The sequence below is a fragment of the Hibiscus syriacus genome, unplaced genomic scaffold, assembly GCF_006381635.1.
Source record: "Hibiscus syriacus cultivar Baekdansim isolate YM2019G1 unplaced genomic scaffold, ASM638163v2 tig00000773_pilon, whole genome shotgun sequence".
Classification (NCBI taxonomy): domain Eukaryota; kingdom Viridiplantae; phylum Streptophyta; class Magnoliopsida; order Malvales; family Malvaceae; genus Hibiscus; species Hibiscus syriacus.
The window spans coordinates 859,528-873,251 of record NW_024061823.1 but is presented as its reverse complement, the minus strand read 5'-3'; the positions used below and the strand labels follow the sequence as shown (position 1 = coordinate 873,251).

Below are 13,724 nucleotides of genomic sequence, written 5' to 3'. Positions count from 1 at the left end.
TGATTTCTGTATAATTATCTTTGCATCTCAGGATTTCTAGAGAACTTCTTGCCGTTAAAACCATTGAAGACCATGTCTGGATACAATGACTCAGAGCCTTTGCACCTCTCTCGAAATGCCACGACTTCTTGACATGATCATTGGTATTTTATGTCAACTATTAGAGTTAAAATATTGTTACTTGACATGATCATTGGTATATTTATGTCTTCTATTAGAGTTAAAATATATTGTTAGCCTACGAAAAATATCATGACTTTATGTTTCACATCACCTGTTATAAAATTTCTCGATCAAGATTAAGAGAAAAATTAGGACATTTCTCTTCACTAATCATTTTACTTCAAGATATAAAATCCATCACAAATGAACTATTGCATTATTACTAATCACAACTCAGCATTCAAACTAGAGAATAAACAGAAAATGAGGGATACAATCAATGTGTTCCATCAACAATATTATTACTATTGCATTATTACTAATCACAACTCAGCATTCAAACTAGAGAATAAACAGAAAATGAGGGATACAATCAATGTGTTCCATCAACAATATTATTAAACGTACAACTTAAGTTTTGCTTCTTGAAATTTTATTTCTTCCGGGATGATGTAATAAACTATGATCATTTTGTTTAAGGTAAATAAACTACCTGTTCCTTTAAACACCGACTGGTTGGAAGCTGAACAAAATCCCACATCGTTAAGGGGATACTAAGGCAAATGGTATTTAAAATAGAACCGCGAGATAATAGGGCACGACCTTACTTGAACAGGATCTGTTCTATAGGCTCGTACCTCTGTATCCTTAAGTTCTAAGGAGACAGGATTCCAAGTCTGGTTGATGAACTGAGGCTGTGTGATCAGAGCGTGATTATTGGTCTGGGTTACTGAATATCGGCTAACCTCGATCGCAGAGGATCGTTCCCAGTTCGCCTTGTCTTGCTGGGATGGTCACACAGTTGTCTGACAGACTGCCCCATTATTTTTTTCTTTCCCAAATTATTACAAGATTGCTACAAGTTGGAACTACGAAAGCTTCATGAGAGAAAGAAGTCTGCATCAATCGATCCAACGGTCTAATGTCCGAAAGAACACAATTTACGACAGCCAAGTATAGAGCTAGGAGGAAAACTCGGAAGGCTTTTGTCTCTCATGCACAGCCAGCTGCCTGATCTGCCAAGCCAATCCATCAACGAAATAAATCCAGATATTTAGAAACTATAAGCTTTCTTCTTCTTCTTCTTCCTCCTCTTGGCAAAATATATTTCGTTGTGTTGAAAGAAACAAGAAAAGGCAGCAATGGATGCCTTTTACAAGAAAAGGCAGCAATGGATGCCTTTACAAGTTAAGCCAGCAAGCTCAGAGATCAAGTTGCCAAGCAGCAACAGTAATTCAATCACTACCCTTCATTCTCTTTCTCTCTTTTAATTTGTTTTTCTGGGTTTCATGAGAATTGGGTTCTATTCATTTGGTTGTTAGGATTGTTGCGGAAGACGGCTATCGGATAGAACAAAATCGCAATTGATAATTTGAGAAAATAAAAATGAAGATAAAAGAGACACAAAATTTACGTGGAAAACCCCTAAAATTATTAGGGTAAAAATTACAGGCAAAGGTAGAAGAATTTCACTATGAGAAAATAGGAATTACAACCTCTCTCGATCTACCAAGGAGAAAACAATGATAATTCTCTCTTGATAAAAAGGAGAAAACAACTCTCAAGAAACTCTCTAAATTCTCTCTAGTATTGGAAGAAAGCTAGAATGCTTTGGGATGATTTTGAAGCTAAATGAGCTAGGGTATTTATAGTTGAAGCTTTAAGGACTAATTTGTAAATACCCTAAATTACAATGACTAATTGCATAGTTTTACCATCCAAAATTTTCAACAATTTGGTGGCCAAATTTGACCAATTTTGCCACCCCATTAATGTCACCAAATTGCCACCCATAATGTTGACAATTGATGCAATTTGGTGTGCCAATTTTCAACAATCTCCCACTTGAAGATTTGATTGGAACAATCATATCTTCACATCATTCTTTCTACCTTGTACCTTTCATGTTGCTTACGTTTCTGACAGGCCACAGGAGGATCGACACCAGGTAAATTTATCAGCATTGATTGCCTTCGTCATGAAATCTGCTATGTTGTCTTTGGTATGGATCTTCTGCATATCTACCGTTCATTCTTCCACCTTTTCACGAATAAAATGGTACTGAACTCGTATGTGCTTAGTCCTTGAATGAAATGCTGGATTCCTTGCTAGATGCAAGGCGCTTTGACTGTCACAAAACAGAGAGACATACTCTTGATTGTGCCCAAGCTCCTCCAATAACATTTTCAACCAAATTGCTTCTTTACTGGCTTGTGTAGCTGCTACATTTTCTGCCTCTGTTGTGGACGTAGCCACAACTGACTGCAATTTTGAAACCCAACTTACAGCTCCACCAGCAACTTTGAACACATATCATGTAGTAGATTTGCTTTTATCCAAATCCCCTGCATAGTCAGAATCTACATACCCATTGATTAGTAAGTTTGATCCTCCGTAACATAATGCAACATTTGAGGTCCCTTTGATGTATCTTAGGATCCTCTTCACAATATTCCAATGCTCTTTGCCTGGATTCGTCATGTACCGACTAACCACTCCCACTGCTTGTGTAATGTCTGGTCTTGTGCATATCATAACGAACATTAAACTTCCCACTGCTGATGCATACGGTACTCGAGACATCTCCATCCTCTCTTCTTCACTGCTAGGACTCATACTGGAGGATAATTTGAAGTTAATAGAAAGAGGGGTAGAAATTGGCTTACAATCTTGCATGCTAAATCGTGACAAGATTTTCTTCAAGTAATTCTTTTGTGAAAGCCAAATCTTCCTATTACTTCTGTCTCGGTGAATTTGCATCCCTAGAATCTTGTTTGCTGATCCCAAGTCCTTCATTTCAAATTCCCTAGCCAGTTGTGCCTTCAATTCTTCAATATGATCTTTGTTGGGTCCTGCAACCAACATGTCATCCACATACAACAACAATATAACAAAATCGTTATCACCAGACTCTTGAAATAAGCACAAGGGTCTGCATTAAGTCTGTTGTATCCAAGGCACATAATGAATCAAATCTCTTATACCAACACCTCGGCGCCTGCTTTAGACCGTACAGAGATTTGTTCAACCTGCAAACCAAGTTCTTCTTTTCTTCTTCTTCAAAACCTTCAGGCTGGAGCATATAAATTTCTTCTTCAAGATTTCCATGAAGAAAAGTTGTTTTAACATCTAGCTGCTCTAGATGTAAGTCCAATGTAGCACACATTGCCAAAACTACTCGAACTGTTGTTAGTCGAACCACAGGAGAAAATATTTCATTAAAATCAATACCTTCTTTTTGAGCATATCCTTTGACCACCAGTCTTGCACGATACCTCTCAACTTGATCGTCACCATTTCGCTTTATTTTGAAGACCCATTTGTTACCAATTGGCTTCCTTCCTTGTGGTAGTGGCACAAGGTCCCATGTATTATTTTTATGAAGGGCTTCGATTTCTTCTTGCATCGCCATCATCCACAGTGAAGCATCTGAGCTGTTTATTGCCTCCTGAAATGTTGATGGCTCACCGTCCTCTGTTAAAAGGCAGTATGCAATATTACCTTCTATAACATAATCTGAGTGCCAATTTGGACGTCTTCTCACACGATCTGATTGACGAGTTGTTGGCTTCAGAACTCTCTGGTTCTTGTTCATCATGTGCTGGTTCTTTAGAAGAATCTCCTTGTTCAAACTCTTTTCCACATGTATCTGAGTAGTCTCTGACTTTTCAGCGCTATCATCGTCTTCTTTTCTTTGTAGTTTATCTTCTACAAAGATAACATCCCTGCTGATCACTTTACGGGCAGTGGGATCCCACAAGCGATACCCCTTTACTCCATCAGCATACCCCAAGAATTTGCATTTCCTGGATTTTGGATCCAGCTTTGAAATTTCTTGGGCGTTGTACATCACGTACACAATACTTCCAAATATATGGAGGTTTGAATAATCAACTGGTTTACCAGTCTACATCTCAATTGGTGTCTTCAGCTCTATTGCAGTTGATGGAGCTCGATTCACCAAATAACAAGCGGCATTGACTGCTTCTACCCAGAATGATTTTTCTAGGCCTGCGTCCCTCAACATTGCTCTTGTTCTTTCTAACAAGGTTCTATTCATCCGCTCTGCCACTCCATTTTATTGAGGAGTGTTCGCCACTGTGAACTGTCTTTTGATGCCTTTTTTCTTGCAAAAGTCATCAAATTCTTCGCTTGTGTATTCTCCTCCATTACTGTTCTGAAACACTTGATCTTATTTCCAGAATCAAGTTCCACCCGCGCCTTGAAGTTTTTGAAAGTTGAAAACACGTCTGACTTCTTCTTAATAGTGTGCACCCAACATCTCCTGAAGTAGTCAATAAATGAGACAAAGTATTTTGCTCCACCTAGGGACGTTACTGGTGCTTGCCATACGTCAGAGTGAACCAATTCTAGAACAATTTTGCCTCTAGAATTTGATGTGTTGAATTTCAACCGGTGCTGCTTACTTGTTATGCAATGCTCACACAAAGGAAGTGATACCTTTGTTAAGCCTGGAAGTAGCTTTTGCTGCACAAGGACTTTCATTCCTTGTTCTGACATGTGTCCAAGTTTCTGATGCCATAGCATTGCCGAATCTGAACTACATGAGGCAACAGAGGCTTCTGCTTCTAGCAAAGTCTCTCCCTTCAGCATGTACAAGTTTGTTGCTATCTTTTCGCCTTTCAGCACCACAAGCGCTCCACGGAACACCTTCATGATTCCTTTCCGTGTCTCAATCTTGCTTACATTATTATCCAACAATCCGTAGGATAATAAATTTTTCTTCAGGCTTTTCACGTGCCGTACATCTCGAACAACTTTAATTGTTCCATCATACATCTTTAATTTGATGGTTCCCACGCCAATGATCTCTAAGGCATGATCATTGCAACTATACACAGATCCTCCTGAGACAGGTTCATAATGATGGAACCATTCTCTTCTTGAGGTCATGTGATATGTTGTTCCCGAATCAATGAGCGATATATCTGTAAATCGTTTTCTTCCTTCCACGGTGGTTGACGCTTCACAGCATAGAGCATCTCCATCATCTGAAGTGTTTGCGGTATTGCCTTGTGGATTGGAGTTTTTATTTAGACTCCAACAATCCTTCTTCAAATGACCCTTCTTTCCACAGTTGTAACACTTTAAATTCTTCTTGCTCCTCGACTTCGATCTACCATGTTTGTGACTGCTGTTTTGACCACGTTCTGTTGCTCCCTCTCATCGTTGTCATCGTTGTCAACGCTTCTGTTTATTGCAGATTTACTTGTCTGTCTTCCTTGTTCTTGCGCCGATTTTCTTCTTGTAGAACAGCAGCTGCAACATCATCAAAGACTAGACTAGTGATATTATTGTTTGTCAAGTTGATGATGAGTTGATCATACGAATCCGGTAGACTTTGAAGTAGAAGTTCAGCACGTTCTTGTTCTCATATTTTACAGCTTAAGGATGTAAGCTGAGAAAATAAGGTGTTCAGTGTATTTAAGTGCTCCGTCACTGAAGTAGATTCTGGCATACGGAGAGTGTACAATTTCCTCTTAAGGAAAATTTTATTGTGCAGCGATGTGGCCTCATACAATTTGGTGAGATGATCCCATATCTCCTTAACTGTCTTCTTCTCCTCGATGCTTGACAATACTTCATCTGCTAATGCTAGATGAAAGTTTGCCATAGCATTCTCGTCCATCTCGTTCCATTTGATGTCTGCGAAATCCACCGGCCTTTCATTGATAGCCGCTAGACACCTGTCTTTCCTTAGGATGGCCTTCATCTTCAATTTCCACAATGAGAAATTTCTCCCATTGAATTTTTCAATATCAAATTTCGTTGCCATAGCTTCTTTTACGGATAGCTCCCACTATTTCACTATCGTGAATAGTTCTCTGGAACCTTCAAAGAATGGGTAATACCTTCTTACTTTCTTATGTTGGAGGATCCACCTTTTGGTGGCAACCACAAAGACAATAAGCAGATATTACACACTCAAATCTGGCCCGGATACCAATTGTTGCGGAAGACGGCTACCGATAGAGCAAAATCGCAACTGATAATTTGAGAAAATAAAATGAATATAAAAGACACAAAATTTACGTGGAAACCCCTAAAATTATTAGGGTAAAAACCACAGGCAACGGTAGAAGAATTTCACTATGAGAAAATAGGAATTACAACCTCTCTCGATCTACTAAGGAGAAAACAATGATAATTCTCTCTTGATAAAAAGGAGAAAACAACTCTCAAGAAACTCTCTAAATTCTCTAGTATTGGAAGAAAGCTAGAATGCTTTGGGATGATTTTGAAGCTAAATGAGCTAGGGTTTTATAGTTGAAGCTTTAAGGACTAATTTGTAAATACCCTAAATTATGACTAATTGCATAGTTTTACCATCCAAAATTTTCAACAATTTGGTGGCCAAATTTGACCAATTTTGCCACCCCATTAATGTCACCAAATTGCCACCCATAATGTTGACAATTGATGCAATTTGGTGTGCCAAATTTCAACAAGGATAATGGATGAAATCTAGGTAGGTCTAAGGTATATGTTTCATGAACTAAATATTGAATTGTGGACTTAATTCAACTGTGTATTAGCTAGTTCCATTACAAATTCGAAGTCCCTTGAGTTCAATTATTTGACATTACCCCGAAGTTACTAACATATGGAAGAGAGTACATGTAGAGTTTCAACAAGTTTTTGTTATTGCAAAGCTTCAACCTTTACCTGAAAGATGAGTGATCTGCGAGGTGGGTAGTGCTATGAAACGATGGATGAGTGTTGATTGAATTAAGTCCTCAATTAATATCTTATCCTATTGAGTTTAAAATAATTTTTTTGCAGGCTGTAATAAAGCAATTCGAAGTCCTATCATGAAATTATGTCTAATTGAAATAAATAACATATATTTTGGAGATGAAACCATTTACTCATGACCAACGGGTTGGTTCAAGTGGTAAGCAGCCGACTAAAACCAAATGTACGACCCGGATCGATCCAGATTAATCAAGGTGAAGCCTTGAACTAGAGGGAAATAAAAAAAATCTTTTAGTCATGGTTCTCAATCTTTATGATAACCAGGAACCAAGTTCTCTGAAGAATGCTGCCGATATGGAACCGAGAACAGTGATAACATCAACGAAAATATTCTTGCCAAAGCTGCAGCTATTTATGGTGATGGCCGTAAACATGTAGAGAAGGAGCAAGATGATTATATTATGCTGTATCCCAACAAGTTGACGTTTATTGGAATTTGTATGTAATGTGTTTTGAATTTTTCATGTTACAAAATATGTTTTAGTTATAGTAATTGTAAACACATTCAATCCAAAACAAGTATGAGTATGATGCTTTCATCGGACTCCTTTTTAAATGTTATGTGACTACGGAATGTCCTGTTTCATAATCCAGTGAAATTTGTCCTACTGCATGCTTTAGTTAATTCTTTTGAGAATAACTAGTGCCGCTAGAAGCATGATCCGTCTGTTTCGAAATACAAAAGGTCATGGATCCCTTGAGAGCAATGACCGTTGGTGCTCCTTTGGAAGATGCTCGTCATCTTGCTCAACGCTAGAGTCGAATGAGGCAGGAATCAGAGGCCCTGGTAAGTAATTATACGAGCTCTCGGTGCACTATTTCCTATACATTAAACATCAGTTTAAGTTCCCCGTTCTTAGGATTGCTTTCAGATCTGCATAATCGATACTAAATATGATTAATAAACAGGCAGCAGAGATTTCTAGAAGACAAGCACGAATAAGAGAAGCTCCAATAACAGAAAACGGCGCAAAGTTGCATGCTGCTGAAGCGAAGATGCAGGAACTTAAAGCAAATATGGCAGTTCTGGGTAAAGAAGCTTCTACTGCATTGGCTGCAAAAACCGACTTTACAAAGGCTTGTAGCTATGGTATTCAGGCCCATCACTTCTATATATACTGTCTCCGAATTGAAGCATGTCTTAATTACATATCTATTTAAGATTCATATTAAACTTTAAACAATTATTATGAATTTAAAATTAATAAAATAAAATATTATAAATATAAAATAATTCTTTTAAGAAGTAATAATTCTAATATAATTTTGTACTTCTAATAATTAATTAAATTATTAAAAATAAAAACTTTTGATCATAATAGTTTAGGGTGAATATAAAAAAGTACATGTCGAGAATTTTTTTAAACAATTTTTATTAGGGGAAGGGAGAGAGGAATTTAACTCGTAATGAGTATTAAACTCATAATCTAGGAGAGAAAGGAGATATCAACTAAGAATTTTTAGGCATATGCTCTTGAGATTATGATATGTTAAAAAATTTCTTAATTAATTGACAGTAAGAATAAATACATTCTACACAGGTACGGACGTGAGATATTATGTTAGGGGACGAACTTGAAGTTATAAAATTTTAGGAGTCGAAAACAAATTTTCAATAAAAAATATAAAGAAAAAAAATCTAAAATACATTATAATTTTAGACTTTTAGGGGTGACCTCCCCACCCACCCCGTCTAGGTTTGTCTCTGATTCTATAAACATAACAATTCGAATATAAAATTTATAAAAATAATATTTTTTTAACTACTAATAAAATTTTCAATACAAAATATAAAGAAAAAAAATCTAAATACATTATAATTTTAGACTTTTAGGGGCGACCTCCCCACCCACCCCGCCTAGGTTTGTCTCTGATCTATAAACATAACATTCGAATATAAAATTTATAAAAATAATATTTTTTTAACTACTAATATTACTCGTTGGATTCAACACCGGCATGTTCCTTGCTAAAAAGATAGTCATGTTTTGAAGCATGTTTCCATCAATGCTTAGTGGAGAAATCCAATTTGCAAAGCGCTGAGACTAAGCAATCAGTGTTTGATATATAAGGAAACAAAAACGTGTTTGTGTCTATATGTTTCATGATGTTACTTTTTGCATTTTTTGTTGTTATTTTTCCTCTTCACATTCTTATAATCTGATAAGTTTAAATGTTTAATTTTTGGGTAAATTACACCGTTCCTCACTGAATTTTACTATCTCTCCTATTCATCGTACTTTCAATTTTTTTATTTTGCTCAATAAACTTTACGAACTTAATCATTTTGCTCACTCTGTCGTTAACGTTTTAACAGTGTTATGACATGGCACAAGCATAAAAATAACGTCGTTTTGAACAACTCAAATATACACCAAAATGATGTCATTTCGAATATTCTTCTTTCCCCCTATTGTTGTCGCTAGCCACCACTTCATTTTTCATTCTGGCCAATGTCGATCGTAGTTAATGGTGGCCGTTCGGCCCCAAAATTTATTGGTCGGTTCGTCTCGACCCCCTGAGTCTAAATCCGATGGTTGTTTCACCGAAAAATGTTCTAAAATTAGTGAATCACGACTTAAATGTTTCGGCTTCCTCACTTTCAATCTCCGATTTGTGGACTTCGAAGCAAGTTCCAACAAATGGAGGTTGGATTCAAACTCATGGTATTAAGACGAAGCGACCCATGAATTTGGGACCGAACGGCCACCAACTACGGCGGTCGACGGTGGCATCTAACCACCTTCTATTTTTATTTTATAGTTGGGTGAACAAAATAGAAAAGAGAGTAAAGTTACGGTGTAATTTATCATTTATATTTTCAATTATTTTATTTTAAATAATAATAAAATGACATGTCATCACACCGTTAGAGAGATAACAACAGAGTGAGCAAAATGATTTAACATGTAAAGTTTAATGAGTAAAATAAAAAAAATTAAAAGTAAGGTGAGTAAAATAGGAGATAGAGTTCAGTGAGGAATGATATAATTTACCCTTAAGTTTGTATGCACAAGATATAAAATTTTAGGGTAAAGTATAAAAATATTTTTATCATTAAAGATTATTATTTTGCTTAGTCTTTTAATTATTAAAATTTATAAAATGATATTTCAACTATAAAATATTATTTAATGGAGTTTCTCGACTATTAAAAGTTACAAAAACAATCACCGATTATTTATATGTTTCAAACTCATCATTTTTCATTAAAAAATTAACAGACATCTAAGCTGAACATTAATATGCTGATTGAGATATAATAAAATCATATTTTAATAATATCTATTGTCATTGATGTTGCTTCCAAATACTAGTTCGACGACTTAATGTTTCAAGTATTGGTTTGATGGCGCCATATAAATAGATAGTCAATACAAAATACAACTCAAACAGTTAACAAGACAAGATTTTATCATATCTCATTCAACAGTTTAACATCCAACTTAGAAAACCGTCACTTTTTAACAAAAAATGACGAGTTTGAAATATATGAATAATTAAGTGACTATTTTGTAACCTTAATAGTCAGAATGACTCAAGTGTCTTCTAATTCAATGATCATTTTATACATTTTAATAGTCGAGAGATTTAACAAAACAATATCGTATGGTTGAGAGACCATCTGTGTACTTTATCTAAAATTTTATACGGAAACGAAATTATAATATTTTAGAAAAATCAATTTTTAATTTTTTTAAAAAATATATAAAATTATTTGAAATATATAAAAGTTTAACCTGACAAATCATAAAATGTTAAATTTGCAGTTAGAAGAAAGAAAAACAAAAAGAAAAAAAGGAGACTGCGGCGGGCAACCAGATAGGCTCAGCACTCAGCAGCCACAGAGCATTCATACTGCTTTCAAAACAAAACGGCACCAACAACAAAAGACCTCGGATACGCAATTTATTACAGGTAAACTACATTGATAGTCACTTAATTATGGACTAGGTTCTATTTAGATCATTTTCAATTAATTTTATTAACCATATCATTTAATTGTTTAAAAATATATCAATTAAATCAATTTTCGCTAAAGATTAACGAGAATACTGACATGATAGTTAAACAAATTTATATCATTATACATTTGATCTCCATTACTTACATATTCTATTATCTTAGTCTTAATTTTATTTTAAGTCAATAAATTTAATCTCACAATTATATGGTGATGTCTCATCATATCCTATTACAACAAAATTCACCGCTCGGTTAAATGTTATAATGTTAATGACAATTTATATCGTTTAAATAGTTAAGTGACTCTTTTAATAAAATTAATAGATCAATAGTCAAATTAGAACTCCTCCTATAATTAATTGACTGTTCGAGTACTTTACCCTATACTATATTACACAAAATTTACATTCCCACCCCTTCAAAACTTCATATTTCTCTTTCATCGGGACTAGTGCAAAGTCTAAATCTTTTGTCTTTCTTAACATCTGTACTCCAGTTTTAAGCTTTTGTATACCCAAAACTCGAGTATTTTATTTGCCTTAAACCCATTTTATTTTTAAGTTTAAAGCTATCGGCTTTGCCTTTCCTCTTAAACGAACTTTAGGGTTTAAGATGTTCTCGGCTACGGGGTCTGAAGTAGCCTATTGGGGCACTGGTGTTTTGCTCATGCCGCTACATTTCCCTGGGAGCTTGTTTTTGCCACAAAGGTTTCTCCTTTTCCATCTTTTCATTCTCTCTTAGCTGTGTGGGTGTAGATTAGCTCATTTTCATTGTTTTTCTTGTCATTTTTGTGTACGCTATGTTTTTAAGAACAATTGTTTGCTCCGACCAGGTAGTTCTCCTTCTCTCCTCCTCGGCTGCTCCTCCTCCTTCTATTCTGTTTGCTCTGTTCTGCCTTCTTCTCCGGATGAACAATTGTTTTCAGTTTCCTTCGTAACTAGGATAGTAACAAGTGTGCATATAGAAGTAATGTATTATCAAGTATGGAATACGGATGTGTATATCGTGGGAAACCATGTATGTAGGATGTGTCCCTAATGATTCTATGATCAAAATGCGCACATAGAAGTATGGAATAAAGATGTGTGTATTGTGGTACGTAGGATGCGTCCCTAATGATTCTCTGGAAAAGAAAAGGGAGATTTTTGTTGAATGTATGCGAGAGTTCATGAAACTAATTGGTGGACGAGATAAAAATAGATCGGAAGTGGGCTGTGCAAAGAATGTCCCCCCCCCCCCTAATGGTACTCGTAATGACCATTTTTAAAGCTTTTGCTTCACAATTTTCATTCTCCCTTACCCGACCGAATCCTCGGCCACTAGAGGTTCTTCAATCATGCTGAGTCCCTACTTGAATCTCCTTTGGCGTGCCCCAGTTTCATTCCCTACCTCTGACTATTAACTGGTGAACCAAGTGGTTGAGCCGATTGGATGTCGGTGTGGATTTTAAGTGATTCTATAAAAGGGTATGGAACGGTGTTAGTTTTAAGCATTTCTACTCGACGGGAATTTACGGGTATGCTTCCTGAAAGGGAGAACCTTGAATGAGATTGTGAAAGGATGAAGCGCTTTATGGCTTTAAAGTTATACCTCTTCGCTTTAGCTTTGTAAAACTTTATTAGATAACATATTGAAATGAACCTTGTGATAGTGACCAGAAAAATCTTGTAGGATCATGAAGTAGTTTGGTGTGATATTTGAATCTTGTAGGATCATGAAGTAAGGCTTTGCAAACTTCGCTTATCTAATGCTGGCTTCGTCTGTTAATCCTAAAACTTACGTCATTTTGTTGTTATCTCCGGATGGGTCCGATTTTACATCTTTTCCATTTTCCGGTGTCATCTTCCCTTTTTTACTGTCAAAATGCAGCCATCTTTAACGAAGTTGCATAAGTTTGCTTATTGTTGTGTTTGCTTTACAATGTTAGGTCCGCAGACAGCGCAGCCGATGCCTGCTAGCGGGGTTATGTTACTGGTCCGGCATAAGTTGCAGAAGACTTACGTATGCAGCGTATTGTTGGAAATCATGGATTGACATTACTTCCGAGTTTGGAATAGGGAATGAAGCCATTGGTCCTTTTAGCATAGGATAAAATTTATTGTAAATTATATTTATCGAATCTTGAAATTATTTGGATTATGGAACTATGCTGCTGCTGTCATTCGTTCACTTATGATTTTAATGTTATTCTGCTCTTGCTGTTGTATTTTCTTCATAATTGGTATAATATTAAAATTTATCAAATTGATTATATAAGCAAATGATGTAAGTAAATATATTTAATTGATTATATGTGTTAAACTAATAAGTTATATTATGAGGATTGTTTTATATGTAATTTTTTTTAATAATCGTAAATCTAAATATAGAATTCATAGTTTATCATGTTACGGGGAGTAACTCGTCAATATTATGCTGTTCTAATGCACATCGTTATGGAGTATTTTTTTTTGGAAAATTATGTATTTAATACTTAAATTATCAGTTTTGGTTCGTTTTAGTACTTCAACTTTCAATTTTCCCAAAATTATACGTAAAGTTTAGTTTTTGTTTCATTTAAGTACCTCTGTTCAAAATTTAAAGTTAAGTTTTGAATTATTTTTTGAAAGTTTAGGTACTAAAATGGACTAAAATTGATAATTTAGGTATTAAACACGTTAAGTTTTTAACGGTAGGGTTCTTAAAGGAAACAAAAAACTAAATGGAATGTATGATTTTGAAAAAGTTAAAAGTTTAGGTATTAAAATTGGTCAAAATTGATAGTTTAAGTATTAAATGCGTAGTTTATCTTATATTTTTGATAATATGAAGTAATTATA

General features: G+C 35.3%; 2 long non-coding RNA genes and 1 other non-coding gene across 3 annotated transcripts; all 3 read left to right on the top strand.

Annotated features, from left to right (window-relative positions):
• Positions 1-760: 760 nt before the first annotated feature.
• On the top strand, positions 761-978 carry LOC120218314. The gene has a single exon (XR_005525226.1). It is a non-coding gene; the product is annotated as a small nucleolar RNA U3 (small nucleolar RNA).
• Positions 979-7,203: 6,225 nt separating this feature from the next.
• Positions 7,204-7,991, top strand: LOC120217657. The gene is made up of 3 exons (XR_005525168.1): positions 7,204-7,357; positions 7,625-7,726; positions 7,849-7,991. It is a non-coding gene; the product is annotated as an uncharacterized LOC120217657 (long non-coding RNA).
• Positions 7,992-11,371: 3,380 nt separating this feature from the next.
• Positions 11,372-13,118, top strand: LOC120217652. Its single transcript, XR_005525163.1, has 2 exons — positions 11,372-11,612; positions 12,833-13,118. It is a non-coding gene; the product is annotated as an uncharacterized LOC120217652 (long non-coding RNA).
• The last annotated feature ends 606 nt before the right edge of the window (positions 13,119-13,724 follow it).